Below are 15,036 nucleotides of genomic sequence, written 5' to 3' on the forward strand. Positions count from 1 at the left end.
GAGATGAAAAAAAAAAAAAATGAGATGGAAAGTAAACAGAGAGAGACTGAAAGACCCAGGAGGAGAGTTGGACATATGCAGACCAGAATTTATGTTTTGTTGAGGAGCAGTTGGCCCATCACCCCTCGCCTTTCTCTAACACATATTGTATCCTTACTAACACACACACACACACACACACACACACACACACACACACACACACACACACACACACACACACACACACACACACACACACACACACACACACACACACACACACACACACACACACACACCCCATGTAACGGCCTACACAGATGCGCTCTTGGTGAGGAGGAGAGAGAGTCTTTGCATGGATGACCCAGTTGGGTTTGTGCCAGTTCTGGAGGAGCCTGGAGCCAAAGTGTAGACCTGGAGACAAACACACACACACACACACACACACACACACACACACACACACACACACACACACACACACACACACACACACACACACACACACACACACACACACACACGCACGGACGTACACCATCTGGTCCCGTGCCTTTTAATAACTGAAACAAGGCACAAGATGTAGGCAGCATGGTGCATGATTTCCCATCAGCCTGGCAGCGAGAGAGCAGTAAGTAACAATAGCAACAATAGCCCTGAGAACAGTAAATACACAAAGCATAACAAGTGTAGATGGAAACACAAGGCAGCAGATAAGGCCTTTGTTTGCAGAAAATTGGAGAATGTGTTGAAGGAGAGTATAATGCTTTTATGGGTTTCAACACACAGGATGTTCAAAAAGATGCAGCCACGCTTTCTCGCCATAGCCGGCATACATTCTTTCCCTTCCTTTGCTCTCTCCCTTTCTTTTCTTCCTCTCTGTCTTTCTCCCCTGCTGCGTACAGGAGTCAGTCTGACTTTTGATCCTGACATCTGCGTCTTGCAGGAATGTCTGTGTGCTCTCTCTGCCCTCTGATGTAGCTCCAGGAACTAATGGAATGTGAAAGAGACAGACGGGCTTCTCGTCTGAAAAACACTGCCCTCTCTCCGTACACGTGTGTATATATGTGTGTGTCTACATGTGTGTGTGTGTGTGTGTGTGTGTGTGTGTGTGTGTGTGTGTGTGTGTGTGTGTGTGTGTGTGTGTGTGTGTGTGTGTGTGTGAGTTGAGAGGGCACACATATATCTACTGTCTGCTTCAATCCAGCCATTTCCACAGCATCCCGAGATAAGATGAAATTAAATGAACAGGGGGGAGACAGGGGAGAAAGCAAATGATAAGTGAGTGGAACACCTCAATTTATGATTTTGCACTTGGCAATATGGAGTGTGGTTTTTGGATCGGGTAACCTTTGAGCTGTAGTGTACGGGTTAATCCCACAACTCTTTTACTTTCTCTCCCTCGCTCCCTCTCCCTCATTCTGCGGAGAGAGTCTGAAGGTCTAAAAGGGTGTTTACAATTCACTAATCTGACTTCAAAACCAGCTTAACTCTGGGAGACATCAAAGGTGCGCGCGTGATGGCCCCACTGATCCCAGTAAGGGGGGGATGTATGATAGACTGGAAACATAGTGAGAAGGGGTGGGGGATAAAAGAAAGGAGAGGAAACTAGATATTTCTGAGATCTTGTGATGACTGTCTCACTTGATCCAAAACCAACTGTTCCAGACTTATGATAAGGCTTAGAAATCAAAAGCACTTCATGGGGATGCCCAGAAAACACAATCTAGGATTTGATTCCATCTTGATACATTATTTTAATGAAATAATACATAGAACCTGATTTTCTCATTAACAAGGTTGGTAAATGTTGTGATGCACATCTCAAACTATGATTTTTTTCTTACCCGAATAATAAATGCATCCATCAAGCTTTATCGTCTTTATCAGAATCACTCATGATAAAAAAGGACGAATAATATTTCTGCGTTTCATAAACATATTAATTAAGAACTAAAAGCTGGATTTTCCCATGTTCCAAGAGGTGGACATGGGAGTCTTTGTCCTGGTGAGGCTAACTAATGATGAAGAGCTCATTTAGAAGAGGCTTGCATGAATATCTGCACAGGAGAAAATGCAGCCAAGGTAAAATTAGCCAGTAATAAATGAACATTGTAGAAATACATCTGGCATTAATTTTCATCCAAAGGTCACGGTTCATTAAATTACCATTAAAGAGTTTGACAAAATATATTTGGTGCTCACTGAGGTATGCTGGCTTTGTGATGTAAAATATATAAATAACTGTAATATCTATAGCTGTGTTTCCAAGACCTATTAATATGAGATGGAGAGGAGAAGCCTATTCTGTAGGGACGTTATCAAGGGATTTTGGCTATTAACAGATGTATTTTTCCTCCTCTTTGAACACATAGAAATAATGCAAATTATAATAAATTGTCAGGCCAAAAATGGGGGCAGCATGATTTGATGGAGATGAGCTGATTGCAGCCTTATTAGTTATTCCGTAAGTGTGCTGAATACATCTCAATGCAAAGTTCTTTTGTGATTTGAAGTTTGTCCCACATTTCTATTGAGCTATCAGGGACGGACATGTGAGACTGCCCCGAGCAAACATCTGCTCACACATGTACACATATGTATAAACATACACAGGCTGACATACTTGCCCACGCTGGACCCTTTAGAGACGAAACACTTAGACAAAAAACAACAAAAAGGAACAATTAAAATGCCAAAGACAATGTACAATAGGAGCATATTTGATTGAGTAACATAAAAAGAAGGAGATAGGAAAGAAGAGAGGACATTTGTGTGTGCATTCTTCTATCTGTATTTGTGTGTGTGTGTGTGTGCGTGTGTGTGTGTGTGTGTGTGTGCGTGTGTGTGTGTGTGTGTGTGTGTGTGTGTGTGTGTGTGTGTGTGTGTGTGTGTGTGTGTTCATGTGTGTGTGTTAGAGGGAAGCAGAGCAACATGAGACAGAGAGACTCGGGTGGACAGACACTGATTCCCCCAGGTGCATGTTGGGTAAGTCTTCAATAATATGGAGTGACAAGGAACAGAAGGAGCCGATTTCTCCTCATGTCATATCCTCTTTCTCTTCTCGCTTCCTGCTTCTTGTCAACAGGACTTTAAACTGGTGTTTGTTAAATTGGATGTCAGGGTCAACAGAGGACTTTGTTACATCGAATGCTTGTCTGTTTGTGTGCATGTGCAAGCCTGCGCGTGCAGAAATGAGTGTGCGTGTTCAATGCGGTCGTTTAAATGTGATAACATGTTGTCTCTTGGTATTAGAGGGTCTGGGTCAGAGATTAAAACACTGTCGAAATACCTTTACCCAAACCAAACTTTAAGATAATGTGTATATCACAACACATGTAATTTAAACACAAACGCCATCATGACACCGAGCTCTCAACCACAGCAGAATCCTCACTGTATTACATGTCAAAGCCCCCGGAGCCTCCTCTGTTCAGCCATGCCACTGTAGCAGGTCTACATTGCCTTTACAGGAAGCCTCATATGAGTAGGAAGCCCCTGGACATCTCTGCTAATCACTCATCCCTAAACAAGCACTTCTTAAATGACCTCAGAGAGAAAGAAACAAGAGACAGACAAACCGAGCAGCCCAACAAGGCCCCGAGGCCTCCAACCAATTTAAATCCCAATTAGATTTATCAGATACTCTCAAGAGGTCAGTGTGTGTGTCCGTAAATGTTTGTGCATGCTTGTGCGTATGTTTGCGTGCATGAGTGTGGATTGTCAGACAACCAGCTCTCCCGTACAAACAACAAAGGTCATTCCCTGTCTCAGTTGGTGTATGTTATTGTTCCGATTAGTGTGTGTGATTTTGTTTTGACTGTTATTGTTACAATCGCAGAAGCATCTGACCTTTGTCTGTATAAAATAGAGGATCACATTATTGTCATTGTCAGAGGGTTTCCCAAATGTCTTATCATGCTTTGGCAAGTCAATACTGATCATAAAGAAGTGTCAGAATAATAAAAAACAGATTTATTTCCAGGAAAACCGTAGGTCAAAGGTTATGCCCACACACACACTTTAACGTTTATTTCGTTAACTACTGCAGTTTCTCACATCATTACCTAAATGCTAAAGTCTTACAGAAAGAATATATTCGCCATGTTTGCTGTTATACACAGTGTCAACCAGGTTTTTATAAAATACTACAAAGTAGAATAGGCACTGTCTTTTCTTTCCGCCCGCATAATCATACTCTGCCAAAGGAAACTTTTCTCCGTTTCTCCATCACACAGATAAAATGTACTCTATCTCAATACACAGAATAAAAAGAGATGTACGTTTTTTTGTTGTCTAACTCAGAATTTTAGATATAAATCACAAACTTTACATATCATAAAGCGAGTCTTACATACACTGTGCCCTGTCTCCATGTTGAGGGAATTACTCGTACAAACAGATTTGTGATCTATGTATCAAGTGTGTGATTTGTTTTTGATTAATTTCGCAAATGTCTACATTGTACACAACAATTTCAGAATGTTTTAGTAGCAGCTGCTTAAAAAATCCTTTGGCCTATTAACGCTTTTTGATAGCTACATAAACAAAAGCACACACACACCCTGACAAACACACACCAGATGGCCACTCCCCCCCTTCACCTCTTACATTAGGGTCCCGTGGCAACAGGTCAAAACCGGTCCCACCTGAACGGGGCATTTCTGGTTCACAGGTGAGTCCTCTCTTTTCCTCTCCTCCTCCTTCTCTTTATAGTCATGTCCCGCATCTCAAATGAGAGCAGGTCAGCATGTGCCGGGCTACTTCTGCGGGCCAGATGGGATTCAATGGAAATGACATTCGGTGGATGACCCACCTGATGTAACCATCGTGCAGCTAGAGACGCTGTTTCATATCCTTTTGATAACCACAACAGCGAGGTGCACACAAATGCACACATGAACAAATGCAGCTTCAAATCCATACTGAAGATATAGTGCTAATGCTTTTGAATGTCAGCTACATATGTATTTAGTTGAGCATTGGCCTGTGTCATCAAATGTAGCAGGCCTGAATGAGGTTTCAGTCGGACTTGTGTTCCCGCCTCAGTCCTCCCCATGCCTCTAGGTGGCAGTATTGTCATATCAAGATCTTAAACCACAACCGCACAACAAATCTCAACAGTCTTCATCCACAGTATACTTCTATGACTGCTGCTAAAAGCTGATCATGTGCCTTGCACCGAGTCAATGCTGTACAAAATATATCCAAAACTACAAAAAAAGTTATATGTCCAAGATGTTTCCAGAGGGCCCGTCTGTTTGCGTTAGATCCTACATAAAATAGTATGTCGTTGTGGTTGAATACATCTATATTTATACAAACCCCACAACTTAAAATCTAATTGACCATACATTAACAAGAAAAGCATGTGTTATCAATGTTACAGAAATACAAAAATATAATTAATTGAAATAGATACCAATTAATGTTGTTTGAATGAAACTCCAAGCTGACCTTATAGACTGCTCTCTTTCTATTAAAACTGTGTTCAATCAATGTACACATTCTCAACCATGAGGTAATCTACATTGAAGTATTTCAGGCTCCAGTGTGAGCATCCTTCCTATGTTATATGGAACAAGGTGTTTTGGGGATACAGGGAGCTTTACGTGCAGAGCAGCTCTTGTTCCAACGCTGACAGTGAGCTAGTAGCAATAACAGCCGCATGGTTTGTACAAGTGAGCAGCAAACAATTAGACTCATTATTGTGTCCTGGAGACTAGAGAAATGCAACGCGGGTCCTCCCCTGCTGTGCCTTGGCACCCTTTGGAGACAGTGAATCATATACACATGTAGACATTTCCCACAACAATACACCAGAAGCACTTCAAACAGCCGGCCCCATTCATGCATTCTTCAGCCAGCCAAGCACACAGTCTACATTTGTCAGTCATTGGCAAGTGGTATTTAGGTATCTGGCCAACTCACCACTTCACACAGGTATGGGTTAATCAACTGCAGGCCTCTTTTCCATCCTGGGTTTGCAGCATTAGTTGATACAAGTCCTGAATACAATCTGGTTGTAATCATCACTAAAATATATATTACTTCACGCAGGCCTCAATAACATGCTCATGGTTGACAGAGGAGTTACCTTTTATACTGTAGTGGGTATTTATGCACACAGGATTCAAAACGCCTCCTTGTTCTCTTGCTTTTACCTCCTTCCTTGGCTGCTAGAACTGTGGGTGCACCTGGACTCCCCAGCAGAGTGCTGGTCTGACAGCTAACGCTGCGCTATGTCACGGTGTGCACTGATTGTCTTATCTGCCCATTTATCACAGTTGAATTGGAACCAGCCTTGCCTGAAACCTGCTTTCAGACTTTGTTCGGGTGACTTGGGATGCATGATGGTGCAATTGCTGAGCTTTCGGAAATGGGGGTTCCATTGCAAATATATTCAGGGTTATTTTAACATGCCGAGATACTTCATGTGTTTCATACTGTATTACACTGGCCTGAGATAATAATTACAATTAGCCTGCCAGGGAGGCATTGTAGGGGAACTGCGCACAATGTCTTTGGACTTTTCTGTTTCAGCAAACTGACACAAAATGACTTCCTGACAAGTGTATGTTTCTCCTGCTTCGAATAGCTTTAAATGAAATCTTGCATGATTGTAAGACCTAAAAAATGCATCAGTGTGCGAAAAGTGGTTGGCTCCATGAAACTGTTCGCACAAGCTGTTTGCACACAAACCAGCTCTGATGTCTTCTGTCAGCCCTCATTTTGGTAAACACTGATGTCTACGTGATGAAACGGAGTGACAGGTGCATGATTGAGGTACTTAAAAGCAGACACTCAGCGACTCTCCTCCTCTCTCCTGATCTCCCAGGGTTGCTGTGATTCTCCTCATGCGTTTCAATCCTGACATTATATGCATCAGCTCTCTTTCATCTTCTATCACATTCTTTTAAGGTCCCGTTTTAATGGATGTAATGCACCTTTTTCAAGCTTTAGTGTTAATTGCAATATCGTAATAATCACCTGGTTATCATTCACTGAGGCAGAGTTGCTTTGCATCTTCATTAATAATAGGAGTATTACTTCTTAGAGATCTAGTGCAAACTTCTTTGATTCTGTTGGGCATGCGCTGGCTTCACATGGACTTTTGCTACCTTTTCAAAGACTTTGCTCTATGAACAGGTCGGCTTAAACGAGATCTGTAAAAGATAAACCTTAAATATGCATCCAGATCTTCTGCTTGGGCAAGTGGACTGAATCTGTATGAATGGCTAATGTGTTGCTGTGACGGCAAGCAACTAGATTGATCACTCATTACGATATCTGCTCCATTGGCCATTAACACCCGCAAGGAGCCTAACCATGGGCCCCATCACACACCAGGGTTAAATTGAGAGTGAAGAAGTGAAGTGTGCTTGTGTGTGTTTGTGGGTGTGTGTGTGTGGGAAGGGTTGCTGAATTATCCAAATATGGTCAGCTATAGGCTGATGCAAGATGAAAGCAAAGATGACGATATAGGTGAGTGGGTTCAGGTGTCCTGGTATACATCAATTGTACAATATATCTTTATAGTTTCTCACCAGGGATACTGTCCTCTGTATTTATCACACTCACTAATCACATTAGGTTACACTACTGCAGATAAAAGCGTAACCATTTACCCAGGTGGCTCTTCAATGGGGGACAATCCAATGTGTGATCAAATTAGACATTGACTCACATGTGGCCTGCCTGAGACCTACCTTCCTGGTGGCTGTAAGAATGACGAACACATAGAAGTGAGTCAAGAGGTTCTCCACACCCACCGCTGCAGGAATGTTGTCAAAAGAACAACACTTAATAAACCTGTACACGACACACACACACACACACACACACACACACACACACACACACACACACACACACACACACACACACACACACACACACACACACACACACACACGCCTAAGTGAAGGATTTACCTGGGTTACACACAGTACATTGAACATGCCAATCACCGCACAGTGCAGCTGTCTGTGTGTTGTCTGTGAGCTGTCTGCATTCCTTTAGAAATTGACTGTGCACCTCAAATACTCTCAGACACGCAGCGTTAAATGCTAAAGTGGGGACAAATGTCGTGACAAGCTGTTCCATCAGTTGCACGTCAGAATCACTCAAATTGTTTTTAATTACCATAACTGAATGACTAATGATGACCAAGATATTGAATTCATACCATAATGATTCACTCGCTATACAAACAAACACAGAGCTGCTCTGCTACTGTGTAGTCTCACACCTCCTTCAGCACACTTTAATTCCAAGATTAATTACAAGATGTCATACTTTTTAAGCTTAGCTGATCCTAATAGTGTCAGTCAACTGTTGTAATATCAGGTTCTGAATGTTGGCTGACAATTGTGTTGTAGTAAATCCACAGGTGGGTAAAGTATAAACACTAGTTTCAAGTCAAAAACAAACAAACAGAAACATATTAAATAGGTGTGTATTTCCCTAAACATCTCAAAGTGTGTTATACTATATTACATTGTTCATGTATAAATGAGACAAACATTCAAATATTTTGAAAAGTAGAGAACAATTATTTATATAGGCCCTTCTGCTACAGCCACATCGCAAGCAAATTCCCCAAATGTACCATTTTCAAACGCAACTATTGCAAGGCTAGTAGTTGCTATGTTGTGGGAGATGTATTGACATAAAGCCTGTTTACTCCACTGTGCTCCCTCTGTAAAGATTCTGTACACAGAGACCTCATACGGGGCGAGGGGACCCCTATTCATCTCCTCCCAAATGGGATAGCATCCTCCAGGGGAGAGGGGTGACACAGTCCCTGCCAAAGCGATGGGGAAGTCCTTCTGCTGATAATAGCAGTCGACGGGGGGAACAACCTCAGCAGGCAACAGGCCAGACAACTGTCAATCAAAGTACCTCTCCTCTTTTTCCACTTCTGGTTGCTACTGCCCCTCTTCTCTTATGTGTCTCTCTTTCTTCCATCTCTTCCTCACAGTGTGCACACTCCAGAAAACCCTGGTTCAAATCTCCAGCATGGAGATCCTCGCAGTGAACATAATGAGCATGATGCTCCGACAAATATCGGTCAGGGCAGTGATGAACACCGATGAACACAATTCAATTACAGATGTATAACTAAAAATAATAATGCATTTTAATGAGTCGGCTAATTGCATATCAGCAAGGACAACTGCCACACAAAAGTAGAAAACAAACATTCTGTCCAACAATTTATTTTTCGGTCCCTTAGTGCGTTAGATAACAAATAACAATCAACAATTGTGGATCTCTTTTACCTAATTAGTAATTAGTACAATGATAATTACACGACTGTGCAATGGCATGAAACAAATTGTTATGAGAATAAAGTGTGAATCCCTCTCAATTTGTTTAATTTGTAACTTTAGAGTCTCAATCATCCATCCATCATTTAAAAAAGACAAAAACAAAATAAGCTGCATGGAAGAAAGAAGAACAAGGAATTAACAGAGAACTCTGAGGCTGACTGATGTTTTAAATAATACTTTCATGTAAGTGCCCACCTTAAGGCTCATGTATAATAGTTCATCAATAGTTCTTGTAGCAAATAACATTTTGTTTGTTGCATGTTTTTCCCTTTATCACATTGTATATACTGAAGTGTAGTGTTTTTCTGTGTTTTTGTTAAATCTTGTATTTGTTTTCTGTCTTGTGGAAGAGAAGTGTGAACGTAATGAAAGAGTGCCTGTACATTGTCATTTTAAGCCTGTTTTAGTAGTATTTAGTAAGTATTAGAAACAGCAAATTGCCTTGATAACAAAGTAAGAAAACATTGGCCTGAAATTTGAAATGATTTCAATTATTGCACATGGCATCATATAGAATCATCAGTCATCCTATCAGACACGTTGCTATTTGGTATGCCATGTTTGTATGGAAGGAGATAAGGTGGCGTCCTTTTCATTTTCACAATAACACCACGTTTGGAAACACTATTCATCACACATACACAACCTCCTTTTGAGAGTATTTTGGATTAACAACAGCTTTTATTTAAGCTGGATTCTTTATTACTGAGTGTGATGAAGTGTGTTGCCATTTAGGGTGTCACAGGAACTTATTTTCTCTACAGAAAAGTGTTATAAATTAAATTCCAATCACTGATGACAACTTCTTACCTCAAATTGTTACACCTTCGGTTGCACCCAGTATTACAGAAATAGAAACATTATATTTTGTATTATTGTAACAGAAACTTTTTTGTATTTTTTTTGCTTCCAGTTGGGATGTGTCTGAGCGATGGACTGGGGACACATGCTTGTTGATAAAAGCAGAGCTGTCACCATGGCCCAGTAAAAGTGGGAGAGGTAACGCCATTCTTTAGCTTCAAGCCGTCTATTAATGAGACATCACTCCATCAGGGGTGGTCTGTTATGACAACTACCAGAGGCATTTCTGTGTGTTTTTGTTTGTTCGTATACAGCACATGTGTATGTGTGTATATTTGAACACTTGTGGCCCCAAGCAAACACTGAATAATGCACATTCTTAGGATTTCATAAAAGTCCCACAGTGTGTTTGTCATGATGAACATGACACATCTTAATGCAAAGGCAAGAGACTGAATAATTATCACACTCTTTTGTGGAAGATGTCAGAATCACCATGACGATTGCATAAACTGTACAATATTATAATCCAAAAAATGGGAAAATGAAGGATCAGCAATGTGAATGGTCTTGGTCCACATGCCTGAAAGCACTGATTGTATCAATATTGTATGCATTAAGTAAATTATATTTGTTTTTTGGCATTCATTTGATTATATTTTTTCTTACAAAAAACGAAACCGTGTTAAATGTTGGGATGATCTACATTAAATAACTACGCGTGTCTACCAGAGTTGCGTGAGTTTCCGTACCCTGCTGTGCATTACTAAATGAATTTTATTGAGGAGGACCATCCACTTATTTTTAAAGCAAGCTTTTTACATTTACAAGTCACCGTGTGTGCGTGTCTTAACCAGCTTTATGTATAGCAGGTATTTGCGTGTCTGAGAGTGGTATGGTATAAAAAGAAACCCCAAGACTCATAAAATATATAACACAGCCCATCCTGCAGATTTTACGATTGGAAACATTGGCGCACAAACACACACACACACACACACACACACACACACACACACACACACACACACACACACACACACACACACACACACACACACACACACACACACACACACACACACACACACACACACACATTGAACATGCACTCACACTCTGGTGTGCTGTCATATTTTTAAGCAGCAGCTTTGTGAAATGCCCCTTTAAACTGTTTAAGTCAGTTGAAAAGCACATCTTTCAAATGTGGTCTTTGTTATGACATGGCACATTCAGGAAACATTTAACAATTATTGCATGTGCAGTCTAATTGTTTGCTCAGTGATTCAATAAACTGCTCAGGTATTTTAGGGCTGGACAACTAATTTAAATGTTTGATTGTAATGCCAGAATGACAATGAAAAGTACGGGTAAAAGTACTCCGGTGTGAAAGAGCCATGAAAATCACTTTGTTCCACTTTTTTGCCCTTTGTCAGTGTAAACTCTTCATATTCTCACAAATAAAAGGTTTAATTCAGGTTTAATTACAATTAGCTAGAAAGGAATAATTTTGACAAAATAGTTTGCAACACACGACACGGTTTGATCTCATTATGATACAAATCTACAAAATGTCAGCAAACAATGCTTTTGAATTATTGTAAATTCAATGCAAGTGTATACTGTCTGACCTTTCAAATGTGCTTACAGTATACATTACATTAACTTTTCAGTACAACCTTTCATTCAGTTTGTTTTGAATTCACTTAAAGTCTTAAGTTCCTTGAGAGTAGAACCAACACTATTTTGATGATGTGTGATGACAAAGCACGTCCTTCACGTCCCTCTCTGTCTCTCTCTATCTCTCTTTAGTTCAGAGGCTCCACAGATCTGGACTGTTTGCTCTCTCACAGCATTTCAGCTGACATCACCAAGAACTCCTTTTTATCAGTCCAGCAAAGTGCCTGGCATCGACAGAATGAACACAGTATTATCTCTCGCACAATGGATTCACCCGAACCCACCAAACTCTCATAATGACCAAGTCTCTCTATCCATGGCTGCGGTTGATGTTTGGCTTGCACTGTTGCTGATATTGCCCCCTCCTCCTGCTCTTTCCTTTCAAGTCCACCCATTTGACAAAGTGAAAACAGCAACAAAAATACAAACAAAAACCTACCCCGAGCTAAGGCACGCACAGCCAAACCTGACATTCTAATTAGTTTTAAAAGTAATTGCTCGAAATGATTAGTTGAGTTGGCCACTTTCCCCTGTTACCTCTGAATTGGAAATATAATTGCGGCGGACAGTAATTGGCCAGCCATAGACTGTTGGTTATTGTAGTCTGTTGTGGCCGGCTGAATCATTACCGAGGCTTGGACGCGGTTCAGCTTTTGAACTACAGTGACCGAAGAGGAACACAAACACACACACACGCAATGCTCTGCTTCCCCATGCCAGCTCTTCATCGCCACTCGGGCCCATGTCCTGCTCTAAAGATCTAAGTTGTTTTCCATCCTGACCTCTCTCTTTCCCATTCTTTCTCTTCTCCCTTTCTTTGCCCCTGCTCTAGTCTACCTTAGGGGCAAATGGACTCCATGTTCAGAGAAAGGGAAGCTGCAAGCTCTAATCCAGAGAGGAGAATCTGTAGTTAGAAAAATACGAGAGCGCAGAGAGAGAGAGAGAGAGAGAGAGAGAGAGAGAGAGAGAGAGAGAGAGAGAGAGAGAGAGTGATTGTATAAGAATAAGAGACCGGATCAACCCACGTGGTATGTGCTCATCCGTGACCTTCATGTATGATAATTACTTTGTCTTTTGTTTGCATATCTACGTGTGTCACTGGCTGCGTTTCTTTGTGTGTGCTCTCTCTGTTATTGCCTGGATCATTCTGTGTCTGTTTATGTTTGTTGTGCAGAGTTTCCTTTGCTAAATTGTCTGGAAGCCGAATAGCCCCCATCAGTAAACCAGGCAGAAAGGGCTGCGTATCCCAGCACGGGATCCAGGACATGCCAGGGGGACCACAGCAAAAACACATACACGCACACACACACACGCGCGCACACACACACACAAACACACACACACACACACACACACACACACACACACACACACACACACACACACACACACACACACACACACACACACACACACACACACACACACACACACACACACACACAATAATTTGTGTCATAACTCACAAACGCTCACACCAGATGACTGACTAATTGTCTGACCATCAGAGAGAAACACAGACAAATTAGTTTGGTTCAGTATTGCAGCCACTGGACTTATGATCATGCTAATGACGCAGACCATTTTTGTGTCAAGGCAAGACTTGTCTTATTAACTTGGCTCCAAAGGTGACACACAAGAGACTCAAGTAACGAGGAATCCTCCACACCCTCGCCTTTTGCTCTATATAGCGACCACACAAAACACTCTCCAGAAAGAATAGGAGCTACTAACTACAAATGTGTATCTGCCAATTACTCTGTCCCTCTCTCTATTAAGCAAAGAGGGATATAGGTCAGGCCTGTCAGGCTAAGGCTTCTGTCATCCCTCCCTCCCCACCCTCTCCTCTATGCATCACTCCTTGCCTGAGGATAGAGGTCCCATAGCTTTCCATTAGGACCCTCAGTGAGTGTACTGTATGTACAGCAGAGGCCCCCCACCCTGTACTAACACATATTCCCACCCACCCGCACCATTAGAGGGAAGAAGCACTAATAGTGTTGACTGCCTTTAGGGGAAAACACTAAGGCCAAAGGCGGACTAATGTTCGTGCGAAACCATGTGCGTCACACACAATGTGGTAACACAACCAAACATGTACAAGTGTTACTTTTTGTGTTAGAAGTTCATAAACTCACTTCTTTAATGAAATCCAGCAAAAGTTTTCTTAATACTCTTTGTGTTGTTTTTTTTTTTTCAACCTCTTTGATTAGTGGACTGTGAGTATTGACAGCCTGGTGTGTGTGATCATCACAACAAACTGACAGTAGGGAGCTCGATAGCCGTCCTACCCAGCCTCCAATACCATCTGTCTAGTATGGATCTCTGGAGGTTGACGCCTGTTGGCTTGGGAGATGTACACACCACATGCCTCAAGGGCTGGCAGAACAGAGTTGGAGGAGGTGTATGTGCCCCACTTGAAGCTGTTCAGTCATCTTCACACACAGAACAGGGACCGGTAGAGTATCCCCACTCTTTTTCATGCGCTCTCACTCTCTCACACACACAGAAAAGAAAGTGTGATCAAACGCGACTGTGATGTCTTAATTAAGAAGTACTAACAGGCTTGATTAAAAGAGGAGAATGAAAGGATCCGTCAATGAAAGGAGCAATTCCCTTATCAACTAACAGCAACACGAGCGGATGGGAGAGTAAAGGAAAAGAGGAGGCAGAAAACAGGATGCATCAATAGAACAGGAATATGCAAAGAGAGAGGGAGGAGAAATGAAGCATGGTTGAATTCGCACAGCAGTTTAATTGATATTGCTTAGTTACTGAGAGCCAAAAGTTTAGAGTGATAAAGGCTAAATAAGTTTTCATTAGTGACCTCGTGCCGGTAGTGCGTCCTCAGCACAGATATTTTTGTTTGCAGACAGCACTAAAAGAGACATTTGGCTGTCTGAGTAATGCTGCAGCGTCTGACCCAAGTTTACTTTTGGGTCACGTTCTCTACCATGGATATGAAAACAAACAAACCAGGCCATTACCGGTGACGGGCGGTTCTCTTACTCTCTTTAACCATACCTCCCTCTCCTCTTTCACGTGTCTCTGCACTTTTAAAGGATTCAATTAACCTGAAATGAACCAAGGAATCAAGCAAACAGATACTGCCTGTCTTCCCGTCTCTACCCCATATTCAACTATTCTCCACTCCAGTTCCCTCTTGTCCCTTCTGCTGCCTCCGCTTATTTCTCATCTTCCTGTTGCTTAACTCCTTTATTTAGTTAGTGCAACAGTT

The sequence above is a fragment of the Notothenia rossii genome, assembly GCF_949606895.1.
Source record: "Notothenia rossii genome assembly, chromosome: 2".
NCBI classification, from domain to species: domain Eukaryota; kingdom Metazoa; phylum Chordata; class Actinopteri; order Perciformes; family Nototheniidae; genus Notothenia; species Notothenia rossii.